The 14774-nt window shown below is 42.2% G+C and overlaps 1 protein-coding gene across 3 annotated transcripts in view; it reads right to left on the bottom strand.

Moving 5' to 3' along the window:
* The window catches only part of LNPEP (leucyl and cystinyl aminopeptidase), a 207777-nt gene that overhangs the window by 136349 nt on the left and 56654 nt on the right, over positions 1–14774 (bottom strand). Inside the window, exon 2 of one of the 3 annotated variants that reach the window (XM_073624539.1) lies at positions 6759–6804. The exons of the other annotated variants lie outside the window; for them this stretch is intronic. The gene's annotated coding sequence lies outside the window, so the exon portion shown is untranslated. The remainder of the gene's footprint in view (positions 1–6758; positions 6805–14774) is intronic. 3 annotated transcript variants of the gene reach the window in all.

Below are 14774 nucleotides of genomic sequence, written 5' to 3'. Positions count from 1 at the left end.
TAGCATTCGTAAACAGGAAGAGCAACGAGCCTCAAAGTACAGATATAGCTGCAAGCTAAACAACTGGAGGTAAGTTGCCATCTAGATAAAGGAAGGCCCGTAGACGTGGTGTATCTGGATTTTGCAAAAGCATTTGACACAGTTCCCCATAAACGTTTACTGTACAAAATAAGGTCCGTTGGCATGGACCATAGGGTGAGTACATGGATTGAAAACTGGCTACAGGGGCGAGTTCAGAGGGTGGTGATAAATGGGGAGTACTCGGAATGGTCAGGGGTGGGTAGTGGGGTTCCCCAGGGTTCTGTGCTGGGACCAATCCTATTTATTTTGTTCATAAACGACCTGGAGGATGCGATAAACAGTTCAATCTCTGTATTTGCGGACGATACCAAGCTAAGCAGGGCAATAACTTCTCCGCAGGATGTGGAAACCTTGCAAGAAGATCTGAACAAATAAATGGGGTGGGCGACTACATGGCAAATGAGGTTCAATGTAGAAAAATGTAAAATAATGCATTTGGGTGGCAAAAATATGAATGCAATCTATACACTGGGGGGAGAACCTCTGGGGGAATCTAGGATGGAAAAGGACCTGGGGGTCCTAGTAGATGATAGCAGCTGCTTGCCATTGCTGAGCCTAACAAAGCAAACAGAATATTGGCATGCATTAAAAAGGGGATCAACTCCAGAGATAAAACGATAATTCTCCCACTCTACAAGACTCTGGTCCGGCCGCACCTGGAGTATGCTGTCCAGTTCTGGGCACCAGTCCTCAGGAAGGACGTGCTGGAAATTGAGCGAGTACAAAGAAGGGCAACAAAGCTAATAAAGGATCTGGAGGATATATTCGTTATGAAGAAAGGTTGCGAGCACTGAACTTATTCTCTTTGGAGAAGAGACGCTTGAGAGGGGATATGATTTCAAAGTTATAAATACTGTACTGGTGACCCCACAATAGGGATAAAAAATTTTTGCAGAAGGGAGTTTAACAAGACTCATGGCCACTCATTACAATTAGAAGAAAAGAGGTATAACCTTAAACTGCGTAGAGGGTTCTTTACTGTAAGAGCGGCAAGGCTATGGAATTCCCTTCCACAGGCGGTGGTCTCAGTGGGGAGCATTGATAGTTTCAAAAAAATTATTAGATAAGCACCTGAACGACCACAACATACAGGGATATACAATGTAATGCTGACATATAATCACACACATAGGTTGGACTTAATGGACTTGTGTCTTTTTTTAACCTCACCTACTATGTAACTGCATAACACAGATTAATATAGATTATCCAAATTATTACCATAATGTAGAAAGAAAAAAACTTTATATTATATAATTATAGGATTATTCTTATTATAAAAAGAATGTTAGTGTGACAATAGGCAGCAGTCCTTTGCAGCAGCACTGTGAGAAGCCTGCTGAAAGCAGCTCCAAAACTCAGATTGAATGTACATTAATTGGATTTGCTGTTTGGAGGACAGTGACAAAGTTTTGTGGGCAGCTTTCACAGGTCACTTAATTAACTAGTTTTGTAACAGGTTTGTTTTGATCTGTTCTGGGAGTGAAAACCGGTTTCACGCATATCACATTACTAGTTTGTCTAGGAGGTGGCTGCCCACATATACTGTTTAATCATCCCTGTATTGTTGCGATTTCATTTGACTTTCAACAAATGGGCAATTCACAATGGGACAGTGACACTCACCTGACCGTTTAATTCAATGCAGGCTCCTTAAAGCGGACCCTTAGTCATTTTTTCATCTTTCCATCTATAAAATCTTCTGCCCTTGTTGTTTTAACTTTGAATAGTAAAACATTTTTTTTTTTGCAGTAAATACCTTATACAGCCCACTTCCTGTTTCTTGTCTGGTCATTAGCCTAGGCTTATGACATCATACAGAGCTCTCTCTCTCATGAGAGTTTGCCAGGAAGGGAGGGGGGATGAGTCATAAGAGGGACAATGACAGCTACAGAGCTGGAGGTGTGTGTCTGTGTAAATCCTGAAAGTGAACAGGCAGCAGCTTCAGCTGCCCACAGTTAAAATGGCTGCAGCCAGACTCAGTGGAGGGAGATTTCTGCAGCATATTCGGCAAGTACAGAGTCACTGTATATATAAAATAATATGCAAAGTGGTTAGAGGGAAGCTTCAGAATGGCAAAGATGTTTTTATTACAAATTGTGTGAGAAGACTGCAGTTCCTCTTTAAATATATATATATATATATATATATATGATTTATGGGAGTACCTACAAGAAATATCCTAAAAGGATCTTGTAGGACCATGCACATATTCAGAGGAAGCTTTTCAGGAACTCTTCAGAGACCTCCTGTAAGATCAATAGGCATTTCTATGCCTAGCCAAGAAACAAGGTCACTATAATTTCAAAAATTCCAATCTAACAATTAAATACCAGTATTATTTAGGATCAAGGAGTCAAAGAACTACTTCTAGGACCGAGTGTAGTCTTCTACCACTTAGGTCTGCAGAATCATTACCTCAGCCATCCCTAGAAGGACAATACCGATGTCTCAAGGTATAGTCCTCGTTATCTGCACCTTGATAAAGACTCACCTGGATATGCGGTCTCAAAGTATTTGTATTGTCCTCGTAACTATCTGCATTACTGAATTACAGACAACTTCTGCATTTTGGTAATTGCGTGACGGTGCAACTTTTTCTTTTCCATTGGCCAACTTTATGAACGGACAAAGCAACCTCACACCCATCACTGTCCAAATCTTGCCACCATCACTTTGTACCATTTCAAAAATACATTTCATCTTAACCAATGACACTGTCAGGCTACTATTTCCCTGACTTTTCATTTCTAGCGTTGACTACTGTAACTCCCTCCTCATTGGCCCACCTCTACACAGGCTATCCTCTTTCAGTCTATCATAAATGCTGCTGCAAGATTCAGCCTCCATACCAACCGCTCAGTGCCTGCCACCCCTTTCTTTACGGTCGCCCTTGACTGTCTTCCAATTGCTCAAAAGTATTAAATTCAAAATACTAACCGCTTGCAGACCAGCCGCCGTCATACTGTGGCAGGTCGGCACCATCCCGCGAACCGTAGTAGCTGTACATCTGTCCCTTTAAGCGGGATAGTAGGCGTGCGCACGCCCGATGCACTGCGGGGGGTGCCGATGCGCGTGGCCGGCGGTTGCAATGACCGCCGCGTTCGCGGGCACGAGAGCCAGAACAGGGACGCGTGTGTACACACACACACACACACACACACACACACACACACACACACACACACAAATCCCTGTTCTGTGAGGAGAGGCAGATTGTCAGTTCCTACTAGCTAGGTACCAGGATCTGTCATTTCCTCCAGGTCACTCCCATCCCCCTACAGTTAGAACACACTAGGGAACACAGTTAAAGGGGTTGTAAACCTTCCTGTAATACTGCAGCCCCCTCGAGCCCCTGTTTTACTTACCTGTACCCCCTTTATCTCGTCCCGTTCCTAGCGCTTCTCCTAGGGGGTTATCTAATGCGGGGAGGAGCCGTGAGAGCCACCTAGGCACCTCAGAAGAGGATGTTCGGGGCCACTCTGTGCAAAACGAGCTGCACAGTGGAGGCAAGTATGATTTGTTTGTCATAAAAAAAAAAAAACGCACACCACGAAGCTTTAGTGTCACTTTAACCCCTTCATCGCCCCCTAGTTTTAACCCCTTCCCTGCCAGTGACATTTACGCAGTAATGAGTGCCTTTTTATAGCTCTGATCACTGTATAATTGTCAATGGTCCCAAAAATGTGTCCGATCTGTCCGCCATAATGTTGCAGTCCCGATAAAAAAAAAAAATAAATAAAAAAAATAAAAAAAGAATAAAAAAAAAAAAAAAGTGTTTTTTTCAAATACCACCAAAAGTAAGCTTTATTTGTGGGAAAAAAAAAGGATGCCAATTTTGTTTGGGTACAGCGTCGCACGACCGTGCAATTGTCAGTTAAAGCGATGCAGTGCCGTATTGCAAAAAACGGCCTGGTCATTGATCAGCCAAATCTTACGGGGCTGAAGTGGTTAATAGCATAACAAAGCTATGCACAACTCAATTGTGCTCCCAGCTACATCACCAGTCTTGTCTCAAAATACAGTAAAAACTTGATTTGAGAGCATTTTGCAAGACAAGATAAATTTACATAATTATATTTGAATACTTAAATTTGCATAAATATACTTGATATACAAGTAGCGTCATGTCACAACTGGGTATAAAAGAGAAGCGTGGCTCCTCTAAGTGTAGCAATATGGTTACATTTAATGAAGGTACAACATTTAGCAAGTCACATGGTTGATGATTAAAACATGCACATCTAAGTATGCAGGCATCCGGGGTAAAGCTGTCCACATAGATCATAGATAGATCCACACCACCCTCAACCTCATCCCTTCCACGCTGCGCTCTATGAGCAATTCAAGCCTCGCTTTCAAATCTCTCTACTGCAGGGTAGTCTTACCGGTCACAATTGCAGACTGACAGCAGTGATAGCCTACGGTGCAGATAACGGTCTATGTGGACAGCTTTACCCCAGATGCTTGCATACTTAGATTTGCCTCTTTTAATCATAAACCATTTGAGCTTCTAAATGTTGTACCGTCATTAAAATGTAACCATATTGCTACACTTAGAGGCGCCTCTCTTCTCTTTTATACTCTGTAGCTCCTGCTGGCTTCTGCTTCTACTCCCCTCATGGAGGCTGCCATTTGTGGATGGACATTTTATGGTTACAAAACCTATCACATTGCTATAATCTTTTTATATGGACTATAAACTGAAGGACTTATGAACAAATGGTTGTGGAACGAAACAACTGAGTTTCCATTATTTCTTATTGGGAAATACAAGTGCTTTAGATTACAAGCATGTTTCCGAAACAAATTATGTTTGCAATCCAAGGTTTTACTGTATTACCAAACTGCTCTCTTCACTCTTCCCGATTACTTCTTCTTCTCTAGCTTCCTCATCACTTCCTCCCGTGTTTGTGTCCTGGACTTCCCCAGAGCTTCTACCATCCTCTGGAACTCTCTCTCCTACTCTGTCCACTTTTAGATGACCCCTGGAAACCCATCTATTAAGTGAAGCCTATCCCACCTAACAACTGTAATTTTAATTCTTAAGCAACTCATCCCCACACAGCTATTACCTTTTGTACCACTTGCCCTCCATTTTTGATTGCAAGCTCCTGCAAACAGGGCCTTTTGGACCCTCTTTTCTTCTATTTTAAGTATATTGTCTCTCTTTATTTTGCTGTGCAAACTGTTGGAGCTATAGAAATCGTATATAATATTAACAACAACAGTACCAGAGCAGCCTAGGTTGTGGGGTTCCCAGGTTGCTTGTATGGAAAGCTAAACTGACATGGAGGTATCCGTTTGGGCTTTCCTGCAGATCACTCCAAGCAGGCTTCTATATGGAAAGGAAGTGTAAGCTTTTTCCTTTTTCACATATGAGTGCCAAGCAGACACTAACAGAACAGCATTTGCTTATTTACCGAATTTCTGTATCTTATAAACAGATTTGACAGTTTGAGATATCCCATATTATAGGCCTCGCATTGTATCCAAGCTGGTCCGGTGTCATAAAAGACAGCATGAAGAGCGCTGTGCCAAACTGTCTCTCAGCAACCAAAATGAATTAAATCTATTTGCCTTTGCTTAGTCCATTTCCTCAGCATAATAAATCCAGGAAATGGTGACTTGCTCGCTGCAGTGGTAAATTAAGTGAAGGAGATGTGGTCACGAGCATAAAACAGCAAGCTGAAACAAACATTTAGCACACAGGCTTTTGATAAATTAAAGTAAAATGCTACCCTCAGAAATGATTGCTTTGTGCAATTTGGTAAGTAAAAGAACACAGAAGAGTTTTCCTCATCTTAGCTTTTCCTAAAGAGCTTCATGCCGTCACCTCACCACCCTGACCTCCTTCAAATTTTATATAAAGCAAGCAGAAGTATAATACTTTATTCCCCGATTACTTCATTCACTCCGATATGAAACTGTACAAGACCTTTACTAAACAATTAAATCACTGATCTCTACAGCAGTGATATAAGAGGGAAGGATCAGGGAGAGTTGTGAGGGATCCAGGAGATCGACACTCCCGAAAATATTGGTTTCCCACTAGGCTTTGTGGAACTACTTTTAAAAGGAGTTGTAAAGTCAGAAGGTTTTTTATCTTCATGCATTCTACGATAAAAAGCCTTCGGTGTGCAGCGCCCCCCCTAATACTTACTGGAGCCCCATCTCTGTCCACGAGTGTCTCGGCCATCTGGGACACTCCCTCCTGATTGGCTGAGACACAGCAGCGGCGCCATTGGTTCCCGCTTCTGTCAAAGTCAGTTAGCCAATCAGGAGAGAGAGGGGGCGTGCCGAACCGCTGCACCCGTCTGAAGGGACACAGGGAGCTGCAGCACGGCTTGGGTGCCCCCATAGCAAGCTTCTGGCTGTGGGGGCACTCAACAGGAGGGAGGGGCCAGGAGCACCTAAGAGGGACCCACTGGAAAGTATACATTTTTTTTTTTCCTTTAAAAATAACAAACGACTTTACAATCACTTTAAGAGAGGTGCTCTATAGTGCAATCTCTGGGAAAGGCGATTACATACTGATTTCACTGGTAAGAGGGGTTTTAAGAAGAAAAAATTGCAACAGGTTTACTTTACAATCCGTAGATTGCAGCTCTGAATACTCAGGCTAGAAATCAGACTTTTTAAAAAGTAAAGTTTATTTTTATACAGTCTTTGCTTACCATGTCATCAACCATCCTTCTCCATTGGCTGGAAATGTTTTTTTTCCTATTGAAAATAGAAAAAAAAAAATGAATACCAGCCATTGTTGAAAGAGGGGATGAAGAAGGTGAATGTAGCATTTAGCCTAGGTTCACACTGAATGCAGGTTTGTTCAGCTGAACTCGTTTGATTTCAAACCGGCCTTTTAGTCTGACTTCGGGGGCGATTTGAGAGATTTCTGTGTGGGTTCATGCCCAGATGTCTATTGAAAATCGCCCCCGAAGTGCAGGAACTACTTTTGGGAATCGCATCGATTCGCACGATGCAGTTGCCGACAATAAGCTCTGATTTGGCATGCAATTTGACATGTCAAATCGGCCCGGTGTGAACAAGAGCTTAGACACATTGGGGGAGATTTGCTAAATCTGGTGCAGCTATGCATGGTAGTCACTCAGCTTCTAACTTCAGCTTGTTCAATTAATGTGGAACTTTACCCATAACAACTTGATAAAAAAATAATGTTCTTTAGCAAGGAACATACATTCCACATTAATAATTATGTTACCAAAATTAGTGTGTGCTGTAAATTGCCTGCAGCATTGCTCCCGTTTCTTCTTGCTGGAGGCTGCCATTTTGCGGAAGCCCAGAGCCCCTGAACAGCAGTAAATTATAAAGTGGAACTAAACCTATTGATTTAATGGTTTCAAAAACAGTTGCATTCTTGGAATGCCGGGATTGTTAACCACTTGCCGACCAGTCGCCGCAGTTTTACTGTGGCAGCATGGCACAGCTGGGCGAAACGACGTTATGCACGTTCGCTTTTCCCTGTGGCCACGAGGGGCGCGCGCTCGCTGCTCGCCCCTGGCGGTCTCCCGTGATCGCTCGTGACACACTGGAGGGGAGAAGAGACTGATCGGCTGTTCATACAAATTATGAACAGCGATCTGTCATCTCCCCTAGACAGTCCCATCCTCCCTTTCATTTAGAACACAGAGAGGGAACACAGTTAACCCCTTGATCGCCCCCTAGTGTTAAACCCTTCCCTGCCAGTGACATTTTTACAGTAATCAGTGCATTTTTATAGCACTGATCGCTGTATAGATGCCAATGGTCCCAAAAATGTGTCAAAAATCTCCGATGTGTCCGCCATAATGTCGCAGTCCCGATAAAAATTGCAGATAGCCGCCATTACTAGTAAAAAAAAAAAAAAAAAAATAATAAAAATGCCATAAATCTATCCCCTATTTTGTAGACACTATAACTTTTGCGCAAACCAATCAATATACGCTTTTTGCGATTTTTATTACTAAAAATATGTAGAAGAATACATATCGGCCTAAACCTAGGAAGAATTTGCTTTTTTTAAATAAATAAATAAATAAATAAATATGGGGATATTTATTATAGCAAAGTACAAAATATTGTGTTTTTTTTCAAAATTGTAGCTCTTTTTTTGTTTATAGCGCAAAAAATAAAAAACCGCAGAGATGATCAAATACCACTAAAAGAAAGCTCTATTTTTGGGGGAAAAAGGACATCAATTTTGTCTGGGTGCAAAGCCGCATGACTGCGCACTTGTCAGTTAAAGCGTTGCAGTGCCGAATCGCAAAAAATTGCCTACTCAATTAGCAGCCAAATCTTCCAGGGCTGAAGTGGAACTTTAGTGAAAAAAATAAGTCCTGCTAGATAACCTCAGGCTGGCCCCTTTTGCACGTATAGCTATGTAAAACATAAAAAAATAAGTGTTTATGCTATTTAAAATCCAGTAATACACTCCCGCTCTGCACATGCTCAGTTGCTCTCCCATTTTAGGCACTGCTGTGTTTGTAGAAGCCGATCTGCTGACAGCCTCAAAGCGGAATTAAACCCTCCTATCCTTTACAGCCAAGGAAACTGGTTCTGTTTGATCTGCAATTGCCATGATGCTGCACATGTGATCAGTTATGACTCTAGCCATTTGATGATTTGACAGTTTGGTTGGAAGGACACAAATGTGACAGTTAGCAATCCCAGCATTCAAGGAATGTAGCCATTTTTTAAAACCATTAAAATAGATGGGTTTAATTCTGCTTTATGATTAAGGCAATGGGTTGAATTTCTTATCTAAGAATTTTCGTTCGTATTTCGCACCATTAGTGGGCTGCAGCAACAGCTGATTTTCATGTGGCCATCGAATTTGAGTAATCGGACATGTTGGAAATTTTTTTGAAAAACTAACGATTTTCTAATCAATGATGGGAGAATCGTGCGAGAAATGTAATCGAAAAAAACGCACGTGTGCAAGAAAAGAAAATTCCTGGAAAGAGAAGATTCCCAGCCACTAAAGTTATTTTCTGTAGCAACATGAGGTGAAATTGAAGGCTTGGTTGGCCAAATTTTGAAAGCAATGGTGGCACCATCAGATCACAAAACGCACAAATTTTCTGATTTTCAAAAGAAAATTATTTTGAAATTCGACCATGTATGGCCAGCCTTACTGCTGTTCAGGGGTTCTGGGTTTCAGCAAAATGGCCTCCTCCAGCAAGAAGAAAACAGGAGCAATGCTGGAGGCAATTTACAGAACACATTCATTTTAGTAGCATAATTATTAAAGAGGGAGTCCCGCGAAAAAAAAATAAAATTTAAAAGTCAGCAGCTACAAATACTGCAGCTGCTGACTTTTAAAATAAGGACACTCACCTGTCCCGGGGTCCAGCGATGTCGGCACCCGAGACCGAATCGTCCCTCAGTCCTCAGGTGCCGCCCCCATTCTCTGTAAGGGAATCAGGAAGTGAAGCACTGCGGCTTTACTTCCCGGTTCCCTACTGCACATGCGCGAGTCGCGCTGCGCTTCCTAACTGGTCCCCGCTGTTTCTGGGACCCGTGTGTGTCCCAGCAGACAGCGCGGTGGGGACGGGAAGGGGCGTGACTCCCGTGGGAGTCTATGCCGGAAGTGGGTGCAAATAGACAGGTATCTGCACCCCCCTCCCCCCTGAAAGGTGCCAAATGTGACACCGGAGGGGGGGAGGGTTCAGAAAAGCGGGAGGTTCAATTTTTGTGCGAACCTCAGCTTTAATGTGGAATGCACGTTCCTTGCTAATGAACATTATTTTTAAAAAATTGGTATGAGTAAAGTTCTGCTTTACACATTTGTGTGCTCAACCAAACTGGCAAACCATCAAATTTCTGGTGTCATAACTGATCACATGTGCAGCACCATGACAGCTGCAGATCAAACAGAAGCAGCTTTTTTGGCTGTAAAGGATAGGAGGGTTTAATTCCGCTTCAAGGCTGTCAGCAGATCAGTCTCTACACAATCAGCAGTGCCTAAAAATGGAGAGCAACTGAGCATGTGCAGAGCAGGGAAAGACAGTTTGTTAATGGATTTTGAATAGTTTAGGCACTTATGTTTAATATAGCTATACCTGCATAAGGGGCCAGCCTGAAGTGATCGAGCAGGACTTAAAGTTCCATCTTGGGGAAAAAAAAATTAAAAGTCAGCAGCTACAAATACTGTTGCTGCTGACTTTTACTATATAGACACTTACCTGTCCAGGGAGCCTGCGATGTCGGCACCCAAGCCGATCTTCGGATCAACCATCGGGTGCTGCCACCGCCATTCCAGGTAAGAGAACCCGACAGTGAAGCCTTTTGGATTCAAGCCCGGTTCCCTACTGTGCATGGGCGAAGGGCGCTGCGCTGATTGGCCCGGTGGTGGAGGAAGGAGAAGGAGGCCGAACTTCCATGAGATCGGGCCGCGGCCCTGTATACCAGGAGTGGGGAAAAGGGGACCTGTCAAAAATAGTTGCCTGTTCTCTCCCCCCGAAAGGTGCCAAATGCGACACCGGAGGGAAGGGGGGGAGCAATTAAGGGATAGTTCCACTTTTGGGTGGAACTCCGCTTTAATTTTCTGACTAAAATTCCACTTTAAAGTGTAAGTTCACCTCTACAGAAAGTCTGTAAGGTGAACTTACACTGGACTCTGCCCCCATCGCACCCGGTCCTGCTAACCTGGAGAGCGACAATTGTCCATTTTGATACCGCCGCTTTATCAGCCAGTGGATTGGAAATCCCCGCGGCTTTCTGTCCTCTCTGCCCACGGTGACAGGACGGGCTATGCAGGTTCTGACTGGTCGGCGCCGCCCATCCGACGGTACCGACCAATTACAATGCTCCCAAATGTACCTTCTGACGAGGTACGTTTTAGAGATTAAGCTGAGGGGATGTTCTAAGCCCCAGAACGTTAAGGTGGCTATAAGAGGTCTCATAGCGGGAGATCGCCGAACTCCATGTCAGCAGGACCCGGGGGGGTGAGGAGGGGGTTCTGTGTATAATCACCTTAATCACAGATTTTTCTGTAAAGGTGAACTTACACTTTAAGCTTTGACAATAAAACCTGGAAGCCGATTTCTATGCAAAGCTGCACTCTCCAGTTTTAGTAAACCTCACCCACTGAGTTTCCGTTGATGGATTGCACAAGAGCTTCAACATAAGTAATGTAGCAAATTTACTTCAAAATTTGCCAATTCTGTTTTTTTGCCTGCAACAATAACATTGTAGTTTTAGTAGTAATAAGGCTACCAAATTGTTACAAAAAAAATATGAAAATATTCTGAAAAGAGGATTTAGTGAAAGTTCTAACTACATACAATTAACGGGAGCCCATCCTGTAAAATATACTAGGTGACAACGCTGCATAGAAATGCATAGAAGAGATTTTACAGAAATATATACAAGAATATTGTATATTTTGTATTACTGCACAGTGACAAAAATAGACAAGCCAGAGAAACAGGGATTACATTGCTAGGCCTTGATTTGCACTGTAGTGCTTTAAATGAGACAGTAAATATATCCAAAAAGCAGGTGCTAAGGCCCCTTCCACACTGGGGCCCCCTGTGCGTTAGCGGTAAAGCGCCGCCTGTTTTAGCGGTGCTTTACTGCTGTTTAAGCGGCGCTTTCAACCCCAAAGAAATGGTTAAAAATGCCCGTGTTGCAGTGCTTACGGAACGCTTTGGAAGCGATGCCCGTTCATTGGGAGCGCGGCATGAAAGGCAGTTTTCAGGCACTATTTCTAGCACTAAAATGCCTGAAAACTACCTCAGTGTGAAAGGGGTGTAACTTACACAGAGGCAGCCAGTCAGTGCTGACACAAAACACACCATGGCAGATATGCAAAGATGATAGCGCAGCAAAGGTAGGTCAGTCCTGGAGGGAATCTGCTACATTAAACAAGAATTGCAAGGCCTAAATTATAAGCTTTATCATGGAGGCAAAGAGGAAGTTGAATGGGAGAAAAAAAAAAAATCGACAACCAAATAAAAAGAAAAAAGATCAGTCGTTCAGTGACTGCATCCTAGCAGATGCAGGTCACTGTTCAGGTATTCAGGCAGCCACATATGCTGCAGCTGTCTGAACACAATAGCCACTAGTGGAGGCTGAAAAGTGTGGATGGGGGGAAAATTACTTATTTACTCTTGTAAAGCCCATGAATGAGAGAAATCTAGCCTTGTATGGCTATCATAATAGCAATTTTGACTTTTTAAATCACTTACATGAAAAATAAATAAATACAAATGTGTTTACATTGCTCTTTATCAGAATAATCATTTTTTATACCATTATCCATATCCGCTGTGCCCTCCTGACAATACTATTTACCTGGTGTCTCCGACTTCAAAATTTTCTGAGTCCCGGACTTGGAAAAGGAAATACAGCAACTGAATCCAGAACTCCTTAGAAGTCTTTTGTTCTGGATCGGCTATTCAAAGGCCTCTTGCACATGATACTCCTGTTTGAGCATCTACTTTTTCAGACATAATTTTAGGCGGTTTTCTGCACGTATTAGCGCGTATTTTCGCGCATATGCGTTTGCGTCATTTTGTGCGCGATCACTCAATTTCGCACAAATTTTTTCTCATGCAAGGGTTCTGAACAATATGAAAATAGGCATTTGTGTGCACTTTCGCATATTTGTGCGCACGAGGTGTAAATTACTGACCAAAAATGTTTATTTTTTTTTAAACTGAACAATGCACGGCGCTTGTTTGCGCGCCTGTGTGCATAGGCACATTACAATTAATAGGCTGTATTTTAGCTCAGTAAAAAAAAAAAAAAAAAAAAAAGCTGTACTGAACTTTTTCCAAGTTGCAGCGTGCAAGAGGCCAAAGTGTTAAAACTGCTTGATCAGCATGATAGCCAAGCATTTAACAGTAGAGGTCAGCAATGGCGGCTGTAAGCTCTCTTTCTTAGTAGAGGTTTGGAGTAATGTACTTTTAAGTGTCCCTGTCACCATTAGGTCGTTTTTGACACATCTAGGGTGTGTCACCATTGACATCCTCTTCTGAAAAACGCTAGTTGTGTGGCTCTTATGCAAATCCAAATAGTTCAAGACCTTGAGGCACTGCCTGGGAACATGTATATAGATTAAGTCTTTTGAATTCCCTCTGACTTGCTAATCTGCATGTTTGTGCCAAGTTAGTGAGTCAGAAAGTCCTTAAGCCAGACACTGCCAGTAAATGAATATAGAAGGACGTCAGCCATGACAGCCCTCCTCATACCTCTTAGTAAAGGTTTCATTTAAAAAGCCGCTAAACCAAAAATGTAAAATGAAAATGTTCACAGAAAACCACATATCTGCTTCTGTATGGAGCTTTGCTGTGCGGTCTTATGATTTAAGCGAAGTGCCATTTTAGAGACTCAAAAGTCATGGCTAGCCGGCTTGGACAGAAAGCCAGCGGTGGGGTTGGTCACCTTGGTCTGTATGTAAAATAGAAAGAAAAATTATAGAAGCCCTTGAAATAAGAGGAAAACAAATAAAGCTGCAGAAAAAGTATGTAATGCGTTTTTGCAGCAATATGTGTTTAGTTGCCCAACAAAAAATTGGCCAAAGAAAAAAAAAGAAAAAAAAGAAAAAAAAGAAAAAAAAAAAAAAATTTGCAAAAATGCAAATCGCAGCACTGCAGAAAACAAAACAATGCAGAAACAGATCAAAAGCAAATTGCATAGGTGTATACCAAGCCTTATGCTGGCCACACGGATCGAGACGAAGATATTAAGATGAAAAATCTTTGTACATTCGCTGAATGAAAGAATGTTGTTTAAAATTTTAACTTTTTTTTAAAGCAGAGTTCCACACAAAAATGGAACTTCCGCTTTTCGCCACAAGGCTTCACTTCCTGATTCCCTTACCGAAGATGGCGGCAGCATCCAAAGACCGAGGGACGGTTCGGCCTCGGGTGCCAACATCGCGGGCGCCCTGGACAGGTAAGTGTCCATATTTTAAAAGTCAGCAGCTGCAGTATTTGTAAAAAAAAAAAAAAAAAAAAAAAAAATATTCGGTGGACCTCCGCTTTAACATTCTGTTTTTAAAATTAATGAAATTTCTCAACGAAAACATACACGATCTTAAAATTCCTTTGACCAAGAAGTTTTCTATTATTTCCAAATTTTCCCGTCACTGTGGTTGAAAATGAACGTCGATCTGACCCCACTAACGATTAGAAAATCGAACGAACGTTCTTAAAATGACATTTTTTTTGAAGGAAGACAGTTTGTTTTTTTTAATTTAAAAATTTGATCTCTGAGTCTGATATTTACCAGATTCACCCTTCAATAGTATATACAGTACATACATTGGGGACCGAAAGTATTCAGACCCCCTTACATTTTTCACTCTTTGTTATATTGCAGCCATTTGCTAAAATTATTTAAGTTCATTTTTTTTCCCTCATTAATGTACACACAGCACCCCATATTAACAGAAAAACTGAAATATCACATGGTCCCAAGTATTCAGACCCTTTGCTCAGTATTTAGTAGAAGCACCCTTTTGATCTAATACAGCCATGAGTCTTTTTGGGAAAGATGCAACAAGTTTTTCACACCTGGATTTGGGGATCCTCTGCCATTCCTCCTTGCAGACCCTCTTTAGTTCTGTCAGGTTGGATGGTAAACGTTGGCGGACAGCCATTTTTAGGTCTCTCCAGAGATGCTCAATTGGGTTTAAGTCAGGGCTCTGGCTGAGCCATTCAAGAACAGTCGTGGAGTTGTTGTGA

The sequence above is a fragment of the Aquarana catesbeiana genome, linkage group LG01 (assembly GCF_042186555.1).
Source record: "Aquarana catesbeiana isolate 2022-GZ linkage group LG01, ASM4218655v1, whole genome shotgun sequence".
Taxonomy (NCBI): domain Eukaryota; kingdom Metazoa; phylum Chordata; class Amphibia; order Anura; family Ranidae; genus Aquarana; species Aquarana catesbeiana.
Note: the sequence above shows the minus strand (reverse complement) of the source record. Positions and strands in the feature narration are given on the sequence as shown.